General features: G+C 37.3%; 1 pseudogene; it reads left to right on the top strand.

Annotated features, from left to right (window-relative positions):
- Positions 1–20223: 20223 nt before the first annotated feature.
- Positions 20224–21820, top strand: LOC140239957 (uncharacterized; annotated as a pseudogene).
- Positions 21821–22199: the final 379 nt, after the last annotated feature.

Genomic DNA, 22199 nt, shown 5'->3' on the forward strand with positions numbered 1-22199 from the left:
AAGTAAACCGACGTTCTACGTGAGAGAAGTATTCATTTCGGAAAACGCCTGCTTGTTAGCGAGGAGTCCATATTCAAACGACAAAATTTTCTATAACATATTTGTCCATAAAAAGAGTGTAAATTTTTGCTCGTGACTGAGCAAATGTAAGGTATAAGTATAATGTGCCGTGCAAGGACGCGTGTTAAGCATACAATGTAGGTGTTTGGTGCAGTGTACAATGTATTATGTACATACACATTGTGTGTGTCAATTGTGAATGAAACGTGATCTTCTGTTAGTGTTAAAGGTACTAGCCCACATTTGCAAACCCACGAAAATCAAAACTGCATAAAACAGGTCCAATATGACTTCAATGTACAAGTTATAACAGTAACATACCTCACCTGTTGCTCTTTGTCTATATACTTCCATTCGATAAAAGAGAGAAAATCGTCGTTTTAAAATAAATTTTCAAACCTGGTCAACCCGACCCAAAATCGAATTACGAGCGCGGGCTAGCTACGTACTAACAGCGACCAGCCCCAACGTGCAGCGTTGGGGCTGTGCCGTTTTCGCATTCAGATCGAGGAGGAGTTGTACAAAACGGGTGCCGTTTCGGCGCTATATTTCCTTAATTTTTCAACAAAAACTACTAGGAATACTTAAATGGGTCGATTAAACCTAAATGATTAATTTCGGCGACTGTTTGATGCATTTCATTGCTTATGATGCAGAAAATGTTGTCTTATAACGCGAATATCTTCAGCTCACCTATGCTCACTGAAACTGACAATCGCTTGCACAGGCGCACAGCATGCATGCAGTGCAGTGCATTGACAGCATGCGTAATGCGTACTAATGGATATAGCAGCAAGTCTCTCCACTGTTGCACTAGGGCAGGACGCTTATTACTCCTAGAAAAATGTAGAAAAATTTGCAGTTTCTAGATAAATGGGTGAGAAAAACCAAGTCGAAAAGGTAATGTATTAATTGTCACTGTGTTTATGATAGAAATTTAGCCGTGCTTTATTTGTGAAGTCGCCGTGAATGTGGCAGTGATTTTTGCTCCCGCTCAGCTGCGAGGTAGCCGCCAGGACCGCGCCTTGCGGCGCGGTCTCGATCTCCGGGGCTAGCTACTAATACGTATATGTAACTTACACATGTATCGCATGCAAGTAGTACGTACGTGGACCGGAGCTAGCGAGCGTTATACGCATGCATACGGTGCATTTTCATTTATTTTTATGAAAGTAATGGACTAGTTGGAACGAAATTTTGCACAGGTGTTACTGCAATCATACCCAAACCCCATGCTAACTATGAGACCAATTGCTGCAGGTTTACAAATGTGGGCTAGTACAACGGTGTACCTTTAATCGGGTACTCCGCTTAATTGGGTAAGAAACGCTCCGCTAGAGCCTACCCGATTATGCGGAAAGTACTGTATGATTATATATAAATATATATAATATGTATGTATATATATATTTGAAGAGTTTGTTTGCAAATTAAAACCGATAAATCCATATTTGTCAAATGGAGATATTTGCGATTCAAGGTCAAGAAAAATAAAGAGAATGATAAAAAAAAATGCTTCTTTTGACCATAACTTCAAAAATATACCTTTATATGTAGTGACCAATATATCATTTAAAAGGTATTATTTTGTACTTTATGACAGAAACCGTACTTCAAAATCTTCAAAAATGGACTTATCGGTTTTTGCAAACAAACTCTTCATATATATAAACATATGTACATAATATGTCTTTCCTCTTCTTATTTTCTCAGTCAAGGCCCATTTCAACACGTGGGTCGGGTAAGAGTTGTATAGGCAAAACGGACCAATGTGATCTATCGATACCCAGTGTTCTTTGACTGGATGTCTCTCTCTCTCTCTCTCTGCTTCCAAACAGCTTGGAATAAGCATATCGAGGATGTCAGTAGCATTATAATCAATAGATATTACACACCAACAAAAATACAATCTCAACTATCTTCATGATAAAAACAATAGCATAGCTATGCATGTAATATTATATTTAGTGCATGACTATCAATGCACTGTGTGAAGTGTTCACACAATTCATGGTAAATGATGCATACCGAGTGAGTCCTTGCAAGACATGTTGCTGCTTACAATGATATAGAATTTAAAAAAAAAAAATCTTAGCGAAAAACGGCCTTCGGAAAAGTTACATTCGAGAAGTCAGATGGAACAAAATTTAAGATGGCGTTTGCACTGTATAACGTGTACGATTGCAGAGTCATGTCTGATTCAGAACATTGCTATCTCTTTCTCTCTCTCTCCCTCTCTTTGTCTCTCACACTCTTTTAACTTGACAAGAGTTTCTCGGAATTGGTGCTTAGTAATATTGACTGTTATGTAACTGATTTCCGAAGAATTATCAATGCAAACAGAGTCAGAGAAATTAGATATGCTGCTTGATAACATTGCACTGCCAATCTTAAAAAAGAAAAATAATGAAAAAAAATATAAGCATATTCGAAACATATTGTATAAGCGGTAAATGAATATTTCATGTTATTATTGTTGATATCAAAATTAATGGCTGTAGTTGTTTTCCTATATCAAATGTAATTACTAAGATAACGTGTTTGTACTTCCTCTCTTCTTCTTTCTTTCACGACAGTTTTTTTTTTTTTTTTTTTTTTTTTTTTTTTTTTTTTTTTTTTTTTTTTTTTAACCAATACGATTTACGGACGCTCACCTCAATTCGTTGCACTCTGTACGTTCTGTTCTATCATTTTTTTTTTCTCTGTATTCAGCGTATGAAACATTCAATTTTGCACCTAAGCAAGACCCAAGACAGGCAAGACCTGCAGACCTAAGAATACACTTGCTTTAAATTACTAAATCTGCGTTGCTTGTTAGCATTATAACATATGCAAAATTATCATAGCTCTTGTCCATCTTACCCCATGAGGTGCACGTGACTAAACCTATGGGCAATTAACAAAAGAATGTTAACATTATGAGATCAACTACAACGCGGAGGAAGTACGGAAGTGGCAAATGATGGAGAGTGTCTGTGCTCTCAACATTGCACCAAGAATCTCTAGTTCTGAACAAGTTCGGGTGTGACTAAATAAACCGTGTGCAAGTTTTCTTGAAATGTATAGATTACTCTCTTTTTTTTTCTTTTTTTTTTTTAGGTATCATTAGTTACAAACGTATTTTCCTTTTGAACTATTTTGCCATGCATATGTGTACTTGTTATATTGCCACTGCCTGTCGTTTTTGTGACAAAATTTCTTCTAACAATTAATATTCGCTGTTGTCACCCAAACTACATGTATGTCTGCATGATTTCAGTATAGTTGTATAATAGCAATTAAATACACATTATACACACAACACATCACGCACATTACAGAGGAACATGGTTGATCGAACGTGGTTTTCGAAACAACTGGTATACGCATATACACTTGTTCTATTAAAGCGAAAGAGAGTAAGTAAAGACTAATTAGAGCGTTAGGGGTTAGACACAATGCCAAAGATCCATTTACATAAAAAAAAAAAAAAACAGAACGCGGCAATGTACCATTGCACCAACACGTTTTAAACGCTAGTACATACTCGATTGCACTTAAATGTAGGTTTATGCCAGCTTGTCAGATTTACCATTTTACACATAAAAAAGCAATTTGCCATAGGCGAAAGTGTTGATAAAGAAATAAGTCGCAGTCACCGTTTCAGTGATATTGAAATAAAATCATGATAACATCGATGCAAATTTACACTTGGTGCATTGACACACCTAATGAGATATTTTGATTTCTTTTGTTCTACACTCACATAGAATTTCATGTCTCTCTGTGTGTGAACGTGTGTGTGTGTTTACTTGTGTGTATTACTTTTGTTTGTAGATGATCACCGGAATCCCAACATTCCATTGATCTTCTGTATGAAGACTTACTACGATGAGGAAAAGCATTGGCAAGTATTCTTCACGTCCGTTATACTCTAATCACTGTCAACCCAATTTGATTGTTTAAAGGGATCGTGTAGTTTTGGTTGAGACCTGATTTCAGGTTTCTAACATTTTTTTTTTTTTTTTTGAGATAATGAGAAACCTCTTATCATCATAAGTGTTTTCTTGGTATCTTGCAAAAAGTTGAAAGCCCAATTCTCATCTCCACCAATATTGTACCATCCCTTTAACTACTATTGCATCCATCCATACCTATATCCCAGCTGTTTCGTATGATAAGCTCGTCACTGTTAGCGCGTTCCCGCTTGATAACGCTAGTACCTCCGTGGAAAAACGTGTACTGCTTCGCACTGATTTGCACTGTAAAATCGGGCAAAACTGTATTCCGCTCTGTCCAATTGTCAAAAACATCCCTATTGTTTTTTTTTTTTGTTGTTGTTTTTTTTTTTTTCACGATTTCTAGCAGAACCTCACCGACCGTGCTAGTGATAATATCACTGTTTTACAAGGATCACGCGGTGACATTCGAAACAACACTAGTACATCAACCACCGCACTTTCGCCCATTCTTTTTTACCAGATGAGACAGGTGGATCCAAAAAACACTGTAGAGATGAAGGCTGCCGTGAGAGGGTATTGTAGAGACACTTCTTTCCAACGCGATGATGATTAAAAAAAGAATATTTTAAACCTTTTTGTGACGATTGCCGAAATGACAAGCGTGGCAAGATTTGGGCAGACATAACGGTTGTACCCTTATCAGTTGTTGGTAATGCCGATGAGGACCCTCATTTTAGTGATTATTCGTTGAGTGATCCAGGGAAGTGTGGCTGGGACTTTACCTTTGACCGTACATCAAAAAGTCGCACACACTGATTTTGCGTGAGGATTGAAAATAAGTGAAATGGGTCAATCTAGCCGATCTTGACTTTTTCATATTTTCTGAGAGAGCAAGTGAAGAGTTTGTTCGGAAAAACCGATAAGTCCATATTTGCCAAATGGAGATATTTGCGATTAAATGTCAAGAAAAATAAAGAGAATAATAAAATTTATGCTTCTTTTGACCATAGCTTCAAAAATGTACCTTTATATGTAGTGACCAATATATCATTTAAAAGGTATTATTTTGTACTTTATGACAGAGACAGTACTTTAAAATTTTCAAAAATGGACTTATCGGTTTTTGCGAACAAACTCTTCAAGTCGTTTTTGCGTTATGCTAAAATTTGGGTCATAAAACGGGCGAGAAAGTGTGTTTTTTAGCAATATGTCTCGAATAATATTGGTAAAATACAGTAGACCTCGCTTAAGTCGACATCGCATAAGTCGACAACTCGCTTAAGTCGACACAATAAAAAAGTCCTGATTTTTGCCTTTGTTATTCCTTGAAAATTTCCTCGTCTTAGTCGACATTTATAAGTCGACAACTCGCGTAAGTCGACCTGATTTTTCAGTGCCAACTGAGCTGAAATACGTGTTAATTCCCTCGTCTAAGTCGACATAATTTTTTGCTCAAAATCTTATTGCCATTCTCTGAAAAAGAATTGTTTTCCCGCTCCGATTCGTTGCATTTCTACTCGGTAATTCGCTAGTGTACGGCGCGGTAGCGTTCGCGCAATGCGTCCATTGTCTTGGATGCCAGAATATAGAAAGGGCATACACTCATTTACACTGGAGTATTTACATGTAGAGTACCCACGGCAGTTCACTTTACCCCTTTTCTCCCTTTCGTTATTCTCAAAACGCACAAATTTTGTACACCTATTTGTCCCAGTAGGCATTCATTATCCGAACATGAAATAGGTGTTCTTGTAAATCCGAATATTCTAACGTTAATTATTCCGAAGAGGTATTAGAAACCCGGGCCCTTTCTGGAAAATTTATTAAAATGCAACTAATAATCCAACTCAAAAAATCAAATGCAGGTGTATGAAATCACACGGAACGTTTGCATTTAAACGCAAGTGCGTTGCTGAAAAGACTTGCGTTGGATAATCATAATATGAAACTAGAAAATAATAATAACTGAAACTCAACTGCATTTGATTTGAGTTATACACCATTCTAAAGCTTAAAATCTTCTCTTTCAGAATATTATATGATATATAAAAATGGCCTCTCCTAACCTATCTAAATATTGGAAAGAAAGCACAAACTCAGGAAAAGTATGAACTGAGAAAAGAGGCTCTGAAGTACAGTGTCTATTCAAGCGCTTAATCTTTACCAAACCTTGCTGGCTGTGCGATGAATGGACAAAAAAAAAAAAAACAGGAAGTAAACCACCAGAGTAAAAACAATGAAGGAATTATCAGATTAAACTGAAATCAAGCACGCCTCATTAACATATTCTGTCCATAATTAATGCCAACTTTCAAAGTAGTAGCACTATCCTTTCAAAAGTTATTAGAGTTGAAAGTGAAGAGTGTGGACAAGGTTTTTCAGAAATGAAAAAGGGATTCTAAAGACACACCTAATCACACTATTCTACCAAAAATGTTCGAGATAAACTGCTAAAAAAACACACTTTCCTGCCCGTTTTATGATACCAAATTTTAGCATACTGTAAAAGAAGACCCGCTCTTTCAGAAAATATGAAAAAGTCAAGTTCGGCTAGGTTGACCCATTTCACTTATTTTCAGTCCTCACGCAAAATCAGTGAGTGCGACTTTATGTTCGTTTTGAGGTGCACGATCACATATATTTATTTATGTTTATGCATATATTGACACACACACATAAAATTTATGCATATATATGTATATGTATATATATATATATATACATATAATATACCGTATACCACGCCCTTAAAAAAAATACAACTTAACCCTCCGCCACGATAGCTTAAAATATGTGACCGTGCACCACAAAACGAACAAAAAGTCGCACAGAGTGATTTTGTGTGAGGACTGAAAACAGGTGAAATGGGTCAACCTAAGCAATCTTGAGTTTTTCATATTTTCTGAAAGAGCAAGTCTTTTCCTATATTGTATTAAAGTTTTGGATCATAAAACAAAGAGGAACTTGTGTTTTCAGCAGTTTTTCTCGAACACTTTTTGGTGGAATAGTGTGATTAGTTGTTTCTCATAGAACCATCTTCCCATTTCTCAAAAACCCTGTCCATACACTTCACTTTCAACTCAAATAACTTTGGAGAAAATGATGCTACTGCATTGAAAGTTGTTATTTATCATGGACAGAATGTGATAATGAAGTATGCTCAATTTCAGCTTAATCTGATAACCCTTCGTTGTTGTTGTGCCCCCCACGGAAAAAAGCAGTAACTGACATTTTTATGAATTTTACTTTTTTGCAAAAATGAATAGTTTACCCAATGCTCTTTAATGTGAATATGTCAGCTTTGCAAAACAAAAAATGAAAGTGACCAAAAATGCAATTTTTCACTTTTGCAAAAAGCAGTAACTGCACCCAGTTGATTCAACTTTGCAAGTTTCCCCACGGAAGAAAGCAGTAACTGACAAAACCTACGGAAGAAAGCAGTAACTAACAATTTAGTCCAATCATTCAGACTCTGTAGTCCTTCCTGTATATTTTTTTCCTAATACCTTTAAAAAAATATATCAATTTTTTAAAACAATATAAACAACAGTTTCTTCTTTAATTTAGGGGAGTAGATATAAAAAGAATTTTTCTCCAGTAACTTGACTCTGCCCGCAGGGAATCATAATTATGACAGTGAAGTTGTAGAAAATGCTTCTTTCTGGAGACTAGCAAAGCTGGCAGACTGAGCGCACTCAGAGTGCAGCATACCAAGTACGCGTGGGTAAGCACTATTTGGGCACCCGTCCCGCTTCATCATGAATATTCATCATCTACATGTATCCGTAATACGGTTGAAATACATGATTTTTACATTTCCCGGCAGCGTTTTTCCATTTCCCGGCAAAACTAAACATTTTTCCATCTCCCGGCGAGACGTTTTAACATTCCCCGTTGATGCAATTTTTCGAGATTTTTATACTTCCCAGCAATACGTTTTTTCATTCTATGGCACATATCCAGCGTTCTGCCATGTACTAGTACAGTATCTTGCTGCCTGATGAATATTCATGATGAAGCGGGACGGGTGCCCAAATAGTGCTTACCGTACGGCGTGCTGCGTGCGCATAAATTTTGCAGCACTGTACGCTTACAATAGGGAGCTTTAGATTTTAGACGCGCGGACGTTCAAAGGAAAAAAAAAAAACGTTCTGAGCGTGCGCAGAAATGCGCGTAAAGTCAATCTATTTTTAGCTTGCGTCGCCTGAGTTTTTCACTACGCGTACTGGGCTATTTTCACGTCCGCACAGTTTGCGACGTAGAGAGCTTCTTCATGCACTGATCATATTGGGGCGCGATTTTATTTTTTATACGTTGCGTCCCAGCGTAATCTAAAGCTACTAGTACTTTTTTACACGACGCAGGGAGAGGAGAACGTCCAGCGCAAGCGTCGGCTCAAACGTCCGCGCGTCAAAATCTAAAGCTCCCTATAGACCGATTCTGTGACGCGCTATGTGTATTTTTGTCATGGGCAGCGCCATTACTGCGGTGTCTCAGCCGACCCCCCCCCCCCCCTCCCCTCTCCCCCACCGCCTTCCGCGCATGGAATGAAAAACTGATGCATGGTTGCTTTAGCCAATGGGCGTCTCGTACTGAGTGCGCGAATGCTTGCTAAATGCGCGAACCTTTGTTACGCGATAAACATGTTGCCCGGGGGGTGGGGGAGAGGAGGGGGGTCGGCTAAGACACCGCAAAATGAGCTCATGACTGCGCCCATAGTGAGTGCCACACATTGTCTGCTGCCCTCAACGAACCCGAATCGGTCTATTACTGCACTGCAGAATTCATCACATCACAGTCTAGTCATCATTTGCACAGTATGGTAGGGGTACCACCTATCGGCAGGGTACCTTGGCATCGGCACCCTGCGTATCACGGCTGTTTGCGTGTAGAACGAAAAGGTTCGCGCGGGATTAAGTGTCATTATCTATAAAAACAATAAAAACGAAGAAACGAAAATCAAACTCAAAAACAAACTAACAAACCAAACTAAACACATTTCAATTACACATCCGCTCAGTAACGACGCATGGCTGTGAATTTCACGTGTATTACCTATGGAGGGGAAGGGGTGCCGATCGCTAGGTACCCTTTTAAGCTGCGCGAAGAAAACGGATTGCATGCACTAAAATTGCGCTGTTTTAAAACGGAGATTCATAATCAACGAGACGGTCACGACATTCAAAACTGCAGTATTTATGGCATTGAGGTGAGAATTAGGCGAATTTGTTTTATATTTTTAGAATAAACAAGCTACAGATCCTTAGGGTGACGATAGGTGGTACCCCCAATGCTACAGGACGGTGTGGTATACAGTAGTGTCAGTGCTAACCGGTTAACCATGCAGTCACACAGTGACTGAAAAAATTTTGCGGTCCAGGCATGCCCGCTAATCTATCATGAATTGCAGAGGAAAAGTCATGGTGGCCATGGCTTTGGCCAGAACCAGAAAATCAAGGTGAGCTGAAAATATGAGTAGAAATTATATTGAAGGGAGATGAGCACTAGTAGTAATACACTAGTCTAGATCTAACGTTAGGTCTACCGCGTATGCATACCAGATCTAACGTTACAGAGTCGGAGTTAACTGTTTAGTGTTAGACAAAATGTCAGTAATCTAACGTTAGATCTAGGTCTAGCACTAACATTGGGCATAGATCTGTAGTCTAAGTGTAACGTCAGAGTTCCACTAGGATCTAAGACGAAGAGACTTGATACTTTATAGTCTAGTCTAGGGACCAGGCCAGGCACTTTAATTACTAGCAAAAAACCTTACTGTTACTATGTTAGTGTTACTACTAGTGCTAGTGTTAGTGTTACACAGAATGCCATTCATTCCTAAAAGTGACAAGACCCAGTCTAGGTCTAACGTTAGGTCCTAGATCTTATAGATCTAGACTAACCAGAAAGTAGAAGAACTTTATAAGCTGGTGGTGGTAACAATTCTCCTCACTATGGTCATGTGGCATGTGCAGTTACTGCTTTTTCAATGGGGAAACAGCAGACTCCTGGCCATCTGTAGACCGAGTGCAGTTACTGTTTTTTTCCGTGGGGAAACTACCCAAAATCAAGGGTAAGTCACCGCCGTAACTACATTTTCCTAAATAACATCTAGAAAATAACGAAAACATAATTTTTCTTAGGTATTGTTAGACAACTAGGTATGGTGAATAATCATACCACAAAATTATTTTTGAATGTTTCTGTGTTTTTAAAGAATCTGCAAAAAAACACAAAATAGCATTTATCTCAGCTCAGCAGATATGCAGTTACTGCTTTCTTCCGTGGGGGGGGGGGGGGGCAGTAAAGTTGCTCCGGTGGTCACCATCCTGTTTTTTGTTCAATTCATCCCACTGTAGCTGGCAAAGCTTGGTAAATATTAAGCGCTTGAATACACCCTATACTTCAGAGCCTGTTTTCTCAGTTCACACTTCCCAGAGTGTGTCCTTCCTTTCCAATATTTAGATAGGTTATGAGTGTCCATTTGAATTGAGTTATACATCATTTTAAAGCTTAGAGTCTGCTCTTTCAGAATCTACTCTTAACTGAAAACCCATGCCCGGCGACTTTTTGTTTGTTTTGTGATGCAGGGTCACATAGTATATCAATCCATATACAATTCCAGGCTATGAAACTACAATTTATTATCCACATCTTACAGAAAACCCCATCCGATTTGCTTCAGTGGTCATCAAAGAGAAATGAAGATCTTTGTAGAGCATGTCAGGAATCCCTTCCCTCCAATTTCTGTCAATTGTGTTCACACATTAATATGAAGATCCTAGAGCATCCAAATGCTTAACATGGAAGGAATAGACCCATGTCATGCTTCACAACAATCTACTTTTCTCTCTCACCACTTAACCAATTTGAATGGGGATTTCTGCAAAATATAAGTAAGATTTTATAATTATTGCAACACCGAGAAAAAGCATTCAGACAGTTTAATCAGATGAAAAGTTATCAATGCAGAAATCCGGTTGTAATTTTTCGGGGGACATAATTCATATATATATTGTATATATACTCAACAATAAAAAAGTAAGTTCTCCACTAGTATTTTTGGATATATCTCAAAAAGTATTTAACCGATTTTCATAATTCAAACGGGAATATATGAAGAGTTTGTTTGCAAAAACCGATAAGTCCATATTTGTCAAATGGAAATATTTGCGATTAAAGGTCAAGAAAAATAAAGAGAATAATAAGAAATGTTTTGTTTCTTTTGACCATAACTTCAAAAATGTACCTTTATATGTAGTAACCAATATATCATTTAAAAGGTATTATTTTGCATTTAATGGCAGAGACCGTACTTCAAAATCTTCAAAAATGGACTTATCGGTTTTTGCAAACAAACTCTTCATATAGGGAATTTTATTACTCATAACATGAATGGCATATCATTGCTACCACATGTCATTATTGTTGTGAAAAATGCATTTTATGTCAAAATGCATGGGAAAAAAAGTTGCACTTTAGTGATATGCATTGACTTTTACACAAGTAATCAAACAATCACTCATGATTCTGAACTTTTAAGCATGGTTTATATATTTCTCTATCTCTTTCTTTTCATGAGCATACATTGCAGTATTTAATACTTGATACGTCCATCATCCGCTTCAGTGACCATCCGGCATCTCTCCCTCACACTGTTAATTAAAGTTTGTACTTGGCGCTGCTCAATGTTGGCCCATGCTCTCTGCAAGATGGGCTGAAATTCTTGCAGTGAAGTGCCATGTTTTTACCTTCTTGCTCACTTTCCGCTTATTAAAGTTTCCTTATGGCACTGGGCAAAACCCCAAGTCTCCTGGCCACCTCCTTAACCGGAACCCCAGCTTCAAGGAAAGCTGCAGCTCTTTCAAAAATTTGCAGACGCGGCATGATGCGAAATGGCCATAAGCACATTAATGTGATCAACCAGATCTTAAATAAAAAGCACATGGCTTGACTAACATGTTCATATTATTGAAAAGGCCTATTGTTTAAAAAGTTTGCATAACATATGTTTAATAAGGAAGCACATTGTACCTACAGAAATTTCTGATAATTACATAACAATTTAAAAAGGTCATTTGATAACTTGCATGGAAATGTACACAATATGCTTCATTTTATTGTTACCTTGAGTGAACTTTTTTCCCCCATACATTTTGACAAATATTTTTTCCACACCATTAATGATATCTGGTGGCAATGATATGCCATTCATGTTATGAGTAATAAAATCCCCTGTTCAGTCCCCTTTGAATTATGAAAATCAGTAAAATACTTTTTGAGAAATATCCAAAAATTTTAGGGGAATTTACTTTTGTTGTTGTTGAGTATATATATATATATATATATATATATATATATATACAATTACTATCATATACACTTTGTAAATATGGGTTACTTATTTTGCTGATGTGATTACTTTTTCCCAAAGTAGAATATCACACTTAGATCAGTGAATGTGTGATTCGGTTTACTCTCTACAACCATGATGACTTTCCATTGATGTTTGACATATTGCCAAGATTCGCTCAAGAGAATGGCCAATTCATTTTCAATCGTCTTTTTCTGTTATTCTATCCACTGTATTTACGGATGCTTTAATACGTAGCGACTCAATCCTGCTGAGTTGTGCTAATCCCAGCTTATCTCTCCGGGTACCGTTGTATCTTAAACTGTATGAAAACCTTAGGACTCGAAGTATGTAGCCTTCATTAAAGACGCATAAAATTACATGGTTGGGTCTGTATGCGTATCACCATACCAACATCAGTAATAGGACTAGTACAGGTACACTGTACAGAATAAATGTACACACTATGGTTGATGTCAGTGGATATTGTGACGCAACATCACGTGCTATCAAGCACCAACATTTATTTACCCCCAAAACGCACAAATACTTATCTCCGAAAGACACCTTGTAAGGCAGATAAAGTCATGAAGACAGCTTGCCTTTTTCTTTTCATGAAATTGTACGTTCTAATTTTATTGCATACCTTGCTTTGGAGAAAGATAAAAAAGATGTTGATTTTCTAAAATCGGAAAGCTATAGTTATAGCATGTATTAGTTTGAATAAAAACTGGGTAACTTTAAGATAATAAATAGTGTTATCATTGCCATGTAAGATCCCATTGCATAATCTGTTATCAAGTACCTATTGACTTTTGCCTGGGAAATGAAATAAATTTAAATCTTAGTTATCATTAACAACGAATGGAGGGCAGAGAACGCTATAAAGTAAAGTCGAATAAGGTCTTTTCTTATGATCAGCACACTGATATGGACATCTCTGTGAGAAAATGCATGTTGAAAGAATATTTTGAAGGATCAAGACTTCTATACAATATGTTTATCTTCACTATGGTACCATGATGGAAGGTACAAATAATATTGATGACAAGAAAATTAATGAAAAGTCGCGATTTGGCTTGGGAAGAACTACATAATCTAATATACATTAGGAAATCTAGAGAAATCTGATTTACTTTTGTCATCTCAAGTCGAAGGTGGGTTTGTGTTTGGTTACTTTTAAGAATTATGATATCGCGATGCCGTGTACCGCCGCATTTCTGATCTCGTGTACGCTTAGCTTAACTTAAAAAAAAAATATATATGAAGAGTTTGTTTGCAAAAACCGATAAGTCCATATTTGCCAAATGGAGATATTTGCGATTAAAGGTCAAGAAAAATAAAGAGAATAATAAGAAAATTTTTGCTTCTTTTGACCATAACTTCAAAAATATACCTTTATATGTAGTGACCAATATATCATTTAAAAGGTATTATTTTGTACTTTATGACAGAGATCGTACTTCAAAATCTTCAAAAATGGACTTATCGGTTTTTGCAAACAAACCCTTCATATATATATATATATTCTTCAAATTGTGATCTTTCTGGTGATCTATTTCTAAAATTTATAAGCACAAAAATAATGTTTCATTAACACCTGAGAGACGAGACATCTCTACTGTGATTTGATATGGCCTGGAGGTTACACGATTTTATTATAATGTTATTTCTTCTAAGCCTTCTGAGCGGATTTGGTGACTTTGCCACCAGAGCCGTCATCCTTTTCCACTTCCTTGATCACACCAACGGCTACCGTCTGCTTCATGTCCCGAACGGCGAAACGTTCCAGGGGAGGAAACTCATAGGTCTCCACGCACATTGGCTTCGAGGGCACGAATTTGACCGAGCAGGAATCACCACTCTTGACCATCTTTGGGTTGTCCTCAAGTTTCTTCCCCGATCGCCGGTCGATCTTTTCCACTAGAGCGTCAAACTTGCATTCGATGTGGGCGGTGTGGCAGTCGAGTACTATATAAGAGGATATCCGGCGTGGATCTGACCAGGAGGTTCCTCACAATGACCTCTACACACAGAGAAATTACGGTTCTATTTAGCACCCTAAAGTGTTCATATCGTTGTAACACCAGCGGCTCCGTTCAGGGTTCTATTTTTCAGCTCAAAAATGGGGTGCTTATTTAGCACCCTATATTAAACACAATATATGGTGCATATTTGCACCCCTCCATTTGGTTCCCTTTCTTCACTTCATAGGGTAAACAAAAATTAAAGTGCAAAATTTCACCCTTTCTGGTTCATATCGTTGTAACACCAGCGGCTTCATTTAGGGTTCTATTGTGGGGGTTCTTATTTAGCACCCTATATTCAACACCCTATAAGGTGCAAATATGGACCTCTATACAGGGTTCTCCTTCTGCACCTCATACCTGCACCCATTATGGTTCATATTGTTATTGTTGTAATGTTGCACCCTATGGGGTGATAAAGTCACCAAAATATAGGATGCAATAAAATTTGCACCTCTATATAGGGTTACCTTTCTGCACCCCATATGTGAAAATTATAACCGTCTTTTTTTTTTTTTTGTACGAAAATAATCATATACTGGCTGCCTTCACTGACTTCACAAACAATTGAGTATATGAATATAAGAACGACCCAAGTCCAATTTTTGGCCAAATTCAGTTTGACATGGGAAATTATAGCTTATGCATGGACTCATCTTGTGCATAAATGATAAATCCTAATTACCCCCGGAAGTGCCTGAAATGAATGATTTAAATCTTGAATCAATGTAAGAATGAAGGACTTGGGTCATTCTTACATCCATATAATAGCGCCCTCTCTCATCCTTCTCCCATCTCTATAGCAGAATATCATGTATATGAATCAAAGAACGACCCAAGTCCATATGAATCAAAGAACGACCCAAGTCCACCACAGAAAATGGCCTCTCCACAATTAATGTAAATGTTAATTGTCATAATGATATATGTTCTAATTTGTATATACAATGTTGCCATCTCATCACAGTTAAATAGAATATAATTGGACAAATAAAAAAGATATGAAATTTTTTTAGTTTACTCGAAATGATCTTCCATGGACTTGGGTCGTTCTTTTTTTTTGTATAGCATACTTTATTTCCATTGCAAATTAAAGCATGTGATAAATAATCCTAGGATACTACCTGCCCACAGGCAGGTACGTACAAGGAAAAAAAAAAATACAGTGGACCCAGTCCATCACACCGCAATAATGGTTATTGACATTGACACAAATATATTCAAGTATACAAGTACATTTACACACAAACATGATACATGAACAGCTGTTTCAAGACGAAAAAAAAAAAAAACTTACAAAAAATGAACTTATATCAGCATATACTTAACCTAAGAAACACAAAAAATAACTCATTCGCGAAATTCATTACCAATAAATTACATTAAATCTGCTCAATAAAATGAAATAATTATTTCACATCCATTGTTGCAGAAAAAAACGACAAAATATACATAATGATAAATACATATGCAAAGATATAAATCCTATAAATATACATATTTCAACAATACAAAGGGGGAAATCAAAATGGACAAAACCGGCCCGTAAATAATGACTGTATATAGACATATGATATGCATAATCATATTCCTCCCACCTCACTGGTATAATTCATAATGATGGCGATGACGATGGTGATGATAATAATGATGATGATTATAATGATGATGACAATATTGATAGAGATGATGGTGATGATGATTATGATGGTGACGATGATGTTGATGATAATTATGATAGTGGCGATAAGGAAGAGAATGATAAGTCTAAGATGCCATAGCAGTCCATCAATTCTTAACCTTGGCAATCTCATTTCAACCATCTTAAACTTTTGCCTCTGTTTTGTTATTTCTATTTGGCATATTTAACAGGGGAATGTCATTATAAATAAATATGTTCAGTTTTACAGAAAAAAGTGCGCCTTCCTTCTACTTGTTACTAAAATATATGTAGAAACAATTCTTTGAGCCTTATGGATGAGCTAGGTCATGCACTGTAAAAGTGCCTGAAAAAAAAAAAAAAAAAAAAAAAAACCTTTAAATTCTTAATACAAAGTACCAAAAAATCAGAAAAAAAAGATCCAGTTCTGAAAACTTCCCCGAATACAATACATAAAACAAAACAACACTTAATTAATTAATTTTCTCTGACAATTTATACCAAAGACAATTCATCAGAATTTAAGATCTTTGCACACTACCTATATTATACAAAACAAAATCCATTCGTTATTCATTACAGATATAAAACACATTCATGACAGATTAATATACTGATATGGAGCGCAGAATGTGCAGCACAGATGAGGGGTACATATTATCGATGATAATCAATATCATTGACCTGTAATGATCAATCTACAATACTCGCCAAAAAGAAACATGAATATAAAGGCCTGCATATATAGGTCCGCACATGAGCCCGTTCATATGTGTATGTGTATGCGTTTTGTGTGTTCATAATCATGTGTGAGTGTGAAAGATGAGTGTGCGTGGTGTATGTGCATGTGTGTGTGGATGTGTGTGTGTTTGTGTGTGAGTGTGGGTGTGTGTATTACTTTATGGGTGTTTATGTATGTGTGCTTGTATGTGTGTACATAGAACTAGTTAGAAACACCAAGAATCTTCCGTTGCAGGCTGGAGATATGCCGGTTTTGTCCAAGAGGGTTCGTTGCGGGCATTATAAATGGCAAACGAGGTAAGAATAGCAATCTTCGATATGGTTCTTATGTGTTCCCTAATTCTCCGGGTGTCACTAACAAACTTGAACAGCTTAGTGAGTTGACGTTTGTTTTCCTTGGTCAACAGTCCCCTGGATCCTACCTCGAAACAGATTAACTCACATGAGTATCCTTGGTTCTCAATGTCAAGCACCAATGAGGCGTATTTTTCTGATTTTCTGTTGTGAGCGGAGTCAATATTTGATTCAAAAGGGACGGTGAGCTCGCCAATTACTACTGATTTGTTACTTTGATTGACTAAGACTATGTCTGGTCTTTCTGAGGTGGGTGTGAGATCAGACGGGACCGTACCTCCATTGATGTCATGCCCCGGGAGGTCTGCATGACAGATAACTTTGTCTGGCTTCACTTTGCCTATGAAAGAAACCAAGTACTGCAAGATGCTATCGTGTCGATAATTGTATCTACCCTGTTCCAGTGCACTTTTGCAATTATTCAGAATGTGCAACAGGGTTTCGTGATTTCCGCATAATGTACAGCGGGTGTTTAGCTTTTTGCCCCATCTACTGAGGTTGTCTGCCGTTGGGAGGGCGTTGATAGCCGCACGAGTTATAAAGCTCAACACGCCCTTAGGGAGGTTAAATATGAGTGATCGCCATGTAAGGTCACCCTTTTCTAACTCCACCAACTTCAGAAAGTCACCTTGAAAGACCAAAGGAGCGACTTTAGATCTCCAATAATCTTTCTGTTCTTCTTTGAGTATCCCCTTGATCTTAGTCTTCGTCTTTCCAATAGTTACATCTTGTGTTTGATGTACATAACTTTCACAGACTGCAGCATTACATAATGACATTTTCTTTGACCATTCTGACTCCCGTGATACTTTGTTATCCAGAGCATTTTGAACCTTAGTGTCAGCTCCTAAACGGGAGGTTGCATGTGCTAGTACATGACACTCTTTGTACATCTCAGATGCGATGGTTTTGAATTGGAGACCGTCTGGGCTGTGGAGAATAGCCGGGGTAGCGCCGTGTGTTGGTATCTTCAGCCATAGTTTTAGTTGCTTAGTTACCATTCCGTCAAGAATAGATAACTGAGTGTTTGTCATATCATGTACGGTAAGGGCATAACGCAAAGAAGGCAAAGAGTATCTGGTCAGCACGGCTACTTTGTATTCATTTCGGACATGACTTTCATCAACATTGTTCAAGATATGTGACAGTTTCTCTTTGATAAACATGAAAGCGTCACTAGTCTTCATCCAAAATGTTAACAATGAGCCCAAGAACTTTTCAGGTTTTTCTTTCACGTTATGAATTGGAGTACCATTAATCGAAAACTCGACATCGCATGGCGATCCACGACAGATCGAAAAACAACGGCATTTGGATTGCTTGAGAGTTAAATTCATACTACCAGTTAAAGAAGCAATTTCATTCATCACACGTTGATGCGTACGTATATTCATATACTCAATTACCGAAGGTAACACTCCAGACATGAAGCAAAATAGCATGCATAGATTTACAAACAGTTTCTCAGTCAATTCAATCCACAATCTTTCGAAAACTGAAGTCAGAGACTTAAATTCAACAACAAATAGAACATAAACATGAATACAGTGCATGCTTACATAGAAATTATTAACATTCTAATATGTATGTCTCGTGGAAGGAGGACAATTTGACAGCAAATTTTTTTTTCATGGTATACTTTACAGTGAACATCCAATATACATTGTATTTCTACAAAGTTTAATACGAGATGCATATTTTGTCATGAAAAAGACAAAGTAAATAAAAAATGTATGAAATTTTGGCAGTAAATTGAATAAGAAAAAAAATATTCGTTCTTTCCATCAAATGTTTACTTTTTCTTCATTTAAAGGAAGTTATCACATTGACAGAAAGCATTAATTCTTTTCATTCAAAAACAACCAAAATATCCCTGAAGCTTGTGCAGAGTAATAGTGAACTATGTGACAAATATCTTTCACATTGTCCTTCTACTTCTAGAATGGATCATAGATATGTACCTGGAATTTACCGGTACATTTTACTGTAATCACCTCTATGACGCTCTTAGACATTAACAGCGATATGTCAACTCTGATTTCTCTTACACAACAAAACAAAACAATGAAGGGTATGGCAAAGTTCTGTCATATATATTTGAAACTCACTGTACTGACATATTCCATCCAACACGAAGCTTGAGAGCTTGCAAATGGGCCCCATTATACAATTAATATACTTTACATTTTGTTTTTCATATGCAATTTACACCAATGATAAAAAAAAGGTGAAAAAATGAATTAAAAATGATGAATGCACATCTTACTTTAGTTACTTTTTTATGTACACAGATAAAGACATGTCCCAGTTATAAATCTTGGGCAGAATAGCACATCTGAAAACACGCTTTTCATTGCATGAAATTAAAGGGCGGGTCTTTTAGGGTGAACATTGGGGCTACAAAGACTCTATACAGGTCCACTAACACGATTTCGACATTTTTAGATTTTAAAAAGTAACCAGTAGTCGGAAATCGCTCTAAAACCACCCAAATGTGGGAACGCCCCCTAAAATTGTCCGCTGATTGGCTAGTGCGATTTGACGTACTAACAGGAAGCCCCCCGCGAAGGCAAGAAGTTCTCACCATTGCCTTAGCGTGTCAATGATAGATAGATTTTCTACTTTTGAATCACAAAATACACAATTTTTGCAAGTAGCACATCCCAAGAAAGGATTTAAATATGTTGTTTATATATTCCAGAAGCGACTTAATGGCGACTCGGACATTTTTTCGAGTATTTTACCTATAATGATTTGTCATTTCGGATCATGTTTACATTTTGGAAAAAACTAAACATTTCCTTCAGGAAACAAGACAAGTAAGCGTGTGTGACAGCCTCTTAATTGCTGAATGTACATTGCAACTGGTGAGTGCGTGTGCAGGTCGTAACGACATATTGTTACGGGAGACTGGTTAACAGTCTAAATTTATATCGATATCTCGATCCAAGGTAGGTAGATGTAATGTTATATCGATCGTGAGTATCTTATAGCGCTATACCTAGCGCTCGCCTCAGCTCAGCTCTAGCTAGCAGCTCTGTAGCTGACCTATAATATGTAGCTTAGTTCTAAGATACGTGTGAATAAATGATGGATTCAGACGACGAGATCGAGTCGCCCATTTCATGCCCCGCTACCGTTTCGAGTGAGTCAGAGAGGGAGTCAGAGTCGGATGTCGAGCGAGATGGTGAGGACGAAGATCCCCGATCAAGCAGGAGAAGCAGCCGTTGGCGTTGGTCGGCCTCAACAGTGATTGGGTTTACTCCCGTATAGTATGACCCAGACGCTGCACCTCCCGCCCCCGGAGCAGTCGGCGGTGAGGAAGCTCAGGGGACGGGGTGATAACAACGAGCCCGCAAGATTGGGGAATAACAATTGGTAATTATCTACTTGAGAGTCTATATTCTATATAACCTTAGTAACTCACTTATTTTAGTAGTATATCTATAGGCCAGATAAAAAGTATAAGTCACAAATGTTGGAAGTACAAAACTGCTGCTTGTAAGTTGTAATAATACTCTAGACTCTCTACATCGTACAAGTTTTTACCAATGCCACAGTTAGTTACTGCTTATTGACTTAGATGCTATTTGGAATGTGTGGACAAGACAGTAAAGTCACTAAAGACTATAATAAAGTATTGAAGAGGCTGGTGTAGATGTAAATCTCTGTGGCAATAGTTGGCATGTTGAACTTGAAGGATTGGTCTCAATTTATCATTGTGTGGCAGCTCAGTACTACATGACTAAAACTAATTAAGTTACACAACAAGTAAACCTGAATTTACCTGTATTTCTTTCTTCAGGTGCCAATGTGGGAACTGTGTGCCAATGCCTACAACACAGGAGTCATTGTGCTGTCACAAGGCTGACCCGGTCTTAGAGGAGGTCGAGCAGTACGACGACCGGCCGACATGCAGATGCTCAAATAAACTGTATAACAGCACACCCAGGATTTTCCACCGTTTGCCTTGGTGAATGGGTGTTGGAAGCTGCTTATCACCAATATGCTCAACAGTATGGAGAAGGTGCCAGAACGGATGCCACAGATAATGAGTGAGTTTGTTTGTCAAATTTTTCAATTTTTCTTCTGAAATAATGCAAATTTGCCATTTTATATTCCCTTGACAATATGCTGTTTATACTGCCAATTTGCAATTGCACCCATCAAAAGAATGCAATATCTAATTCACCATGTGTGATTTCAGTCCTGCACTCCAGTAATTTATTCAAATATATTCTACCTGTCTTCGTAGATAATGCAAAAGTACATGTAGCCTCTTAGGATATATTTGTATAATCTTTTCATTTTTTTATTTCTTGAGTGCATAGGGACATTATCACTTTGTGTTATGCGCTGTATAAGCACTGTCAGTTATTACACTATTATTATCATTATTATTATTATTATTATTATTATTATTATTATTATTATTTTATGCTGCCATTATACAGTTGTACCAGATACCCAAAATAATGACTACCATACTCCATGGGTCCCATTCACATTGTCTAATTTAAATCCTATTCTCAAGATAAATTTCTAGATGAACACATGATGTCATATAAAAGGATTATCAAATTTTACTCCTTTTGCATTCCATTTCGTTTCACTTTTGTTTCTATATCAGGTGATCAAGACATGTTGCATACACCGGCAACTGGTGAGATGATGCTGGAAATTTGTGGACCAAAATGTGAGAGTCCTACTGCCATCGTCTGCTGTGAGGAAAATGTGATAAACTTATCCATCAGAAAGAGTGACACGTTTTCATTTTGCATAGGCTGTAATAAGACTGTATATGCAGCACTGATATTGGGTGTAGAATGTGACTTGTCACATTGCGATCTGCTTAACGGGAACGTGGTTGTAGAAATGCATCACATAAGTTTGTACATTGCGAAAGTCACATGCATACTTTGTCAGACACCTTGTCCATTATGTGGTCATACTGATGATATGCAGCTTCCAACACCCACTCATCAAGGCACACAACTGGGAAACATGCTGTTGGACTTCAGCCTCTCTGTACAAATGATCATGTATTATTTTGTTGTAATTTA

The sequence above is a fragment of the Diadema setosum genome, chromosome 16, assembly GCF_964275005.1.
Source record: "Diadema setosum chromosome 16, eeDiaSeto1, whole genome shotgun sequence".
In the NCBI taxonomy this organism is placed as follows: Eukaryota; Metazoa; Echinodermata; class Echinoidea; order Diadematoida; family Diadematidae; genus Diadema; species Diadema setosum.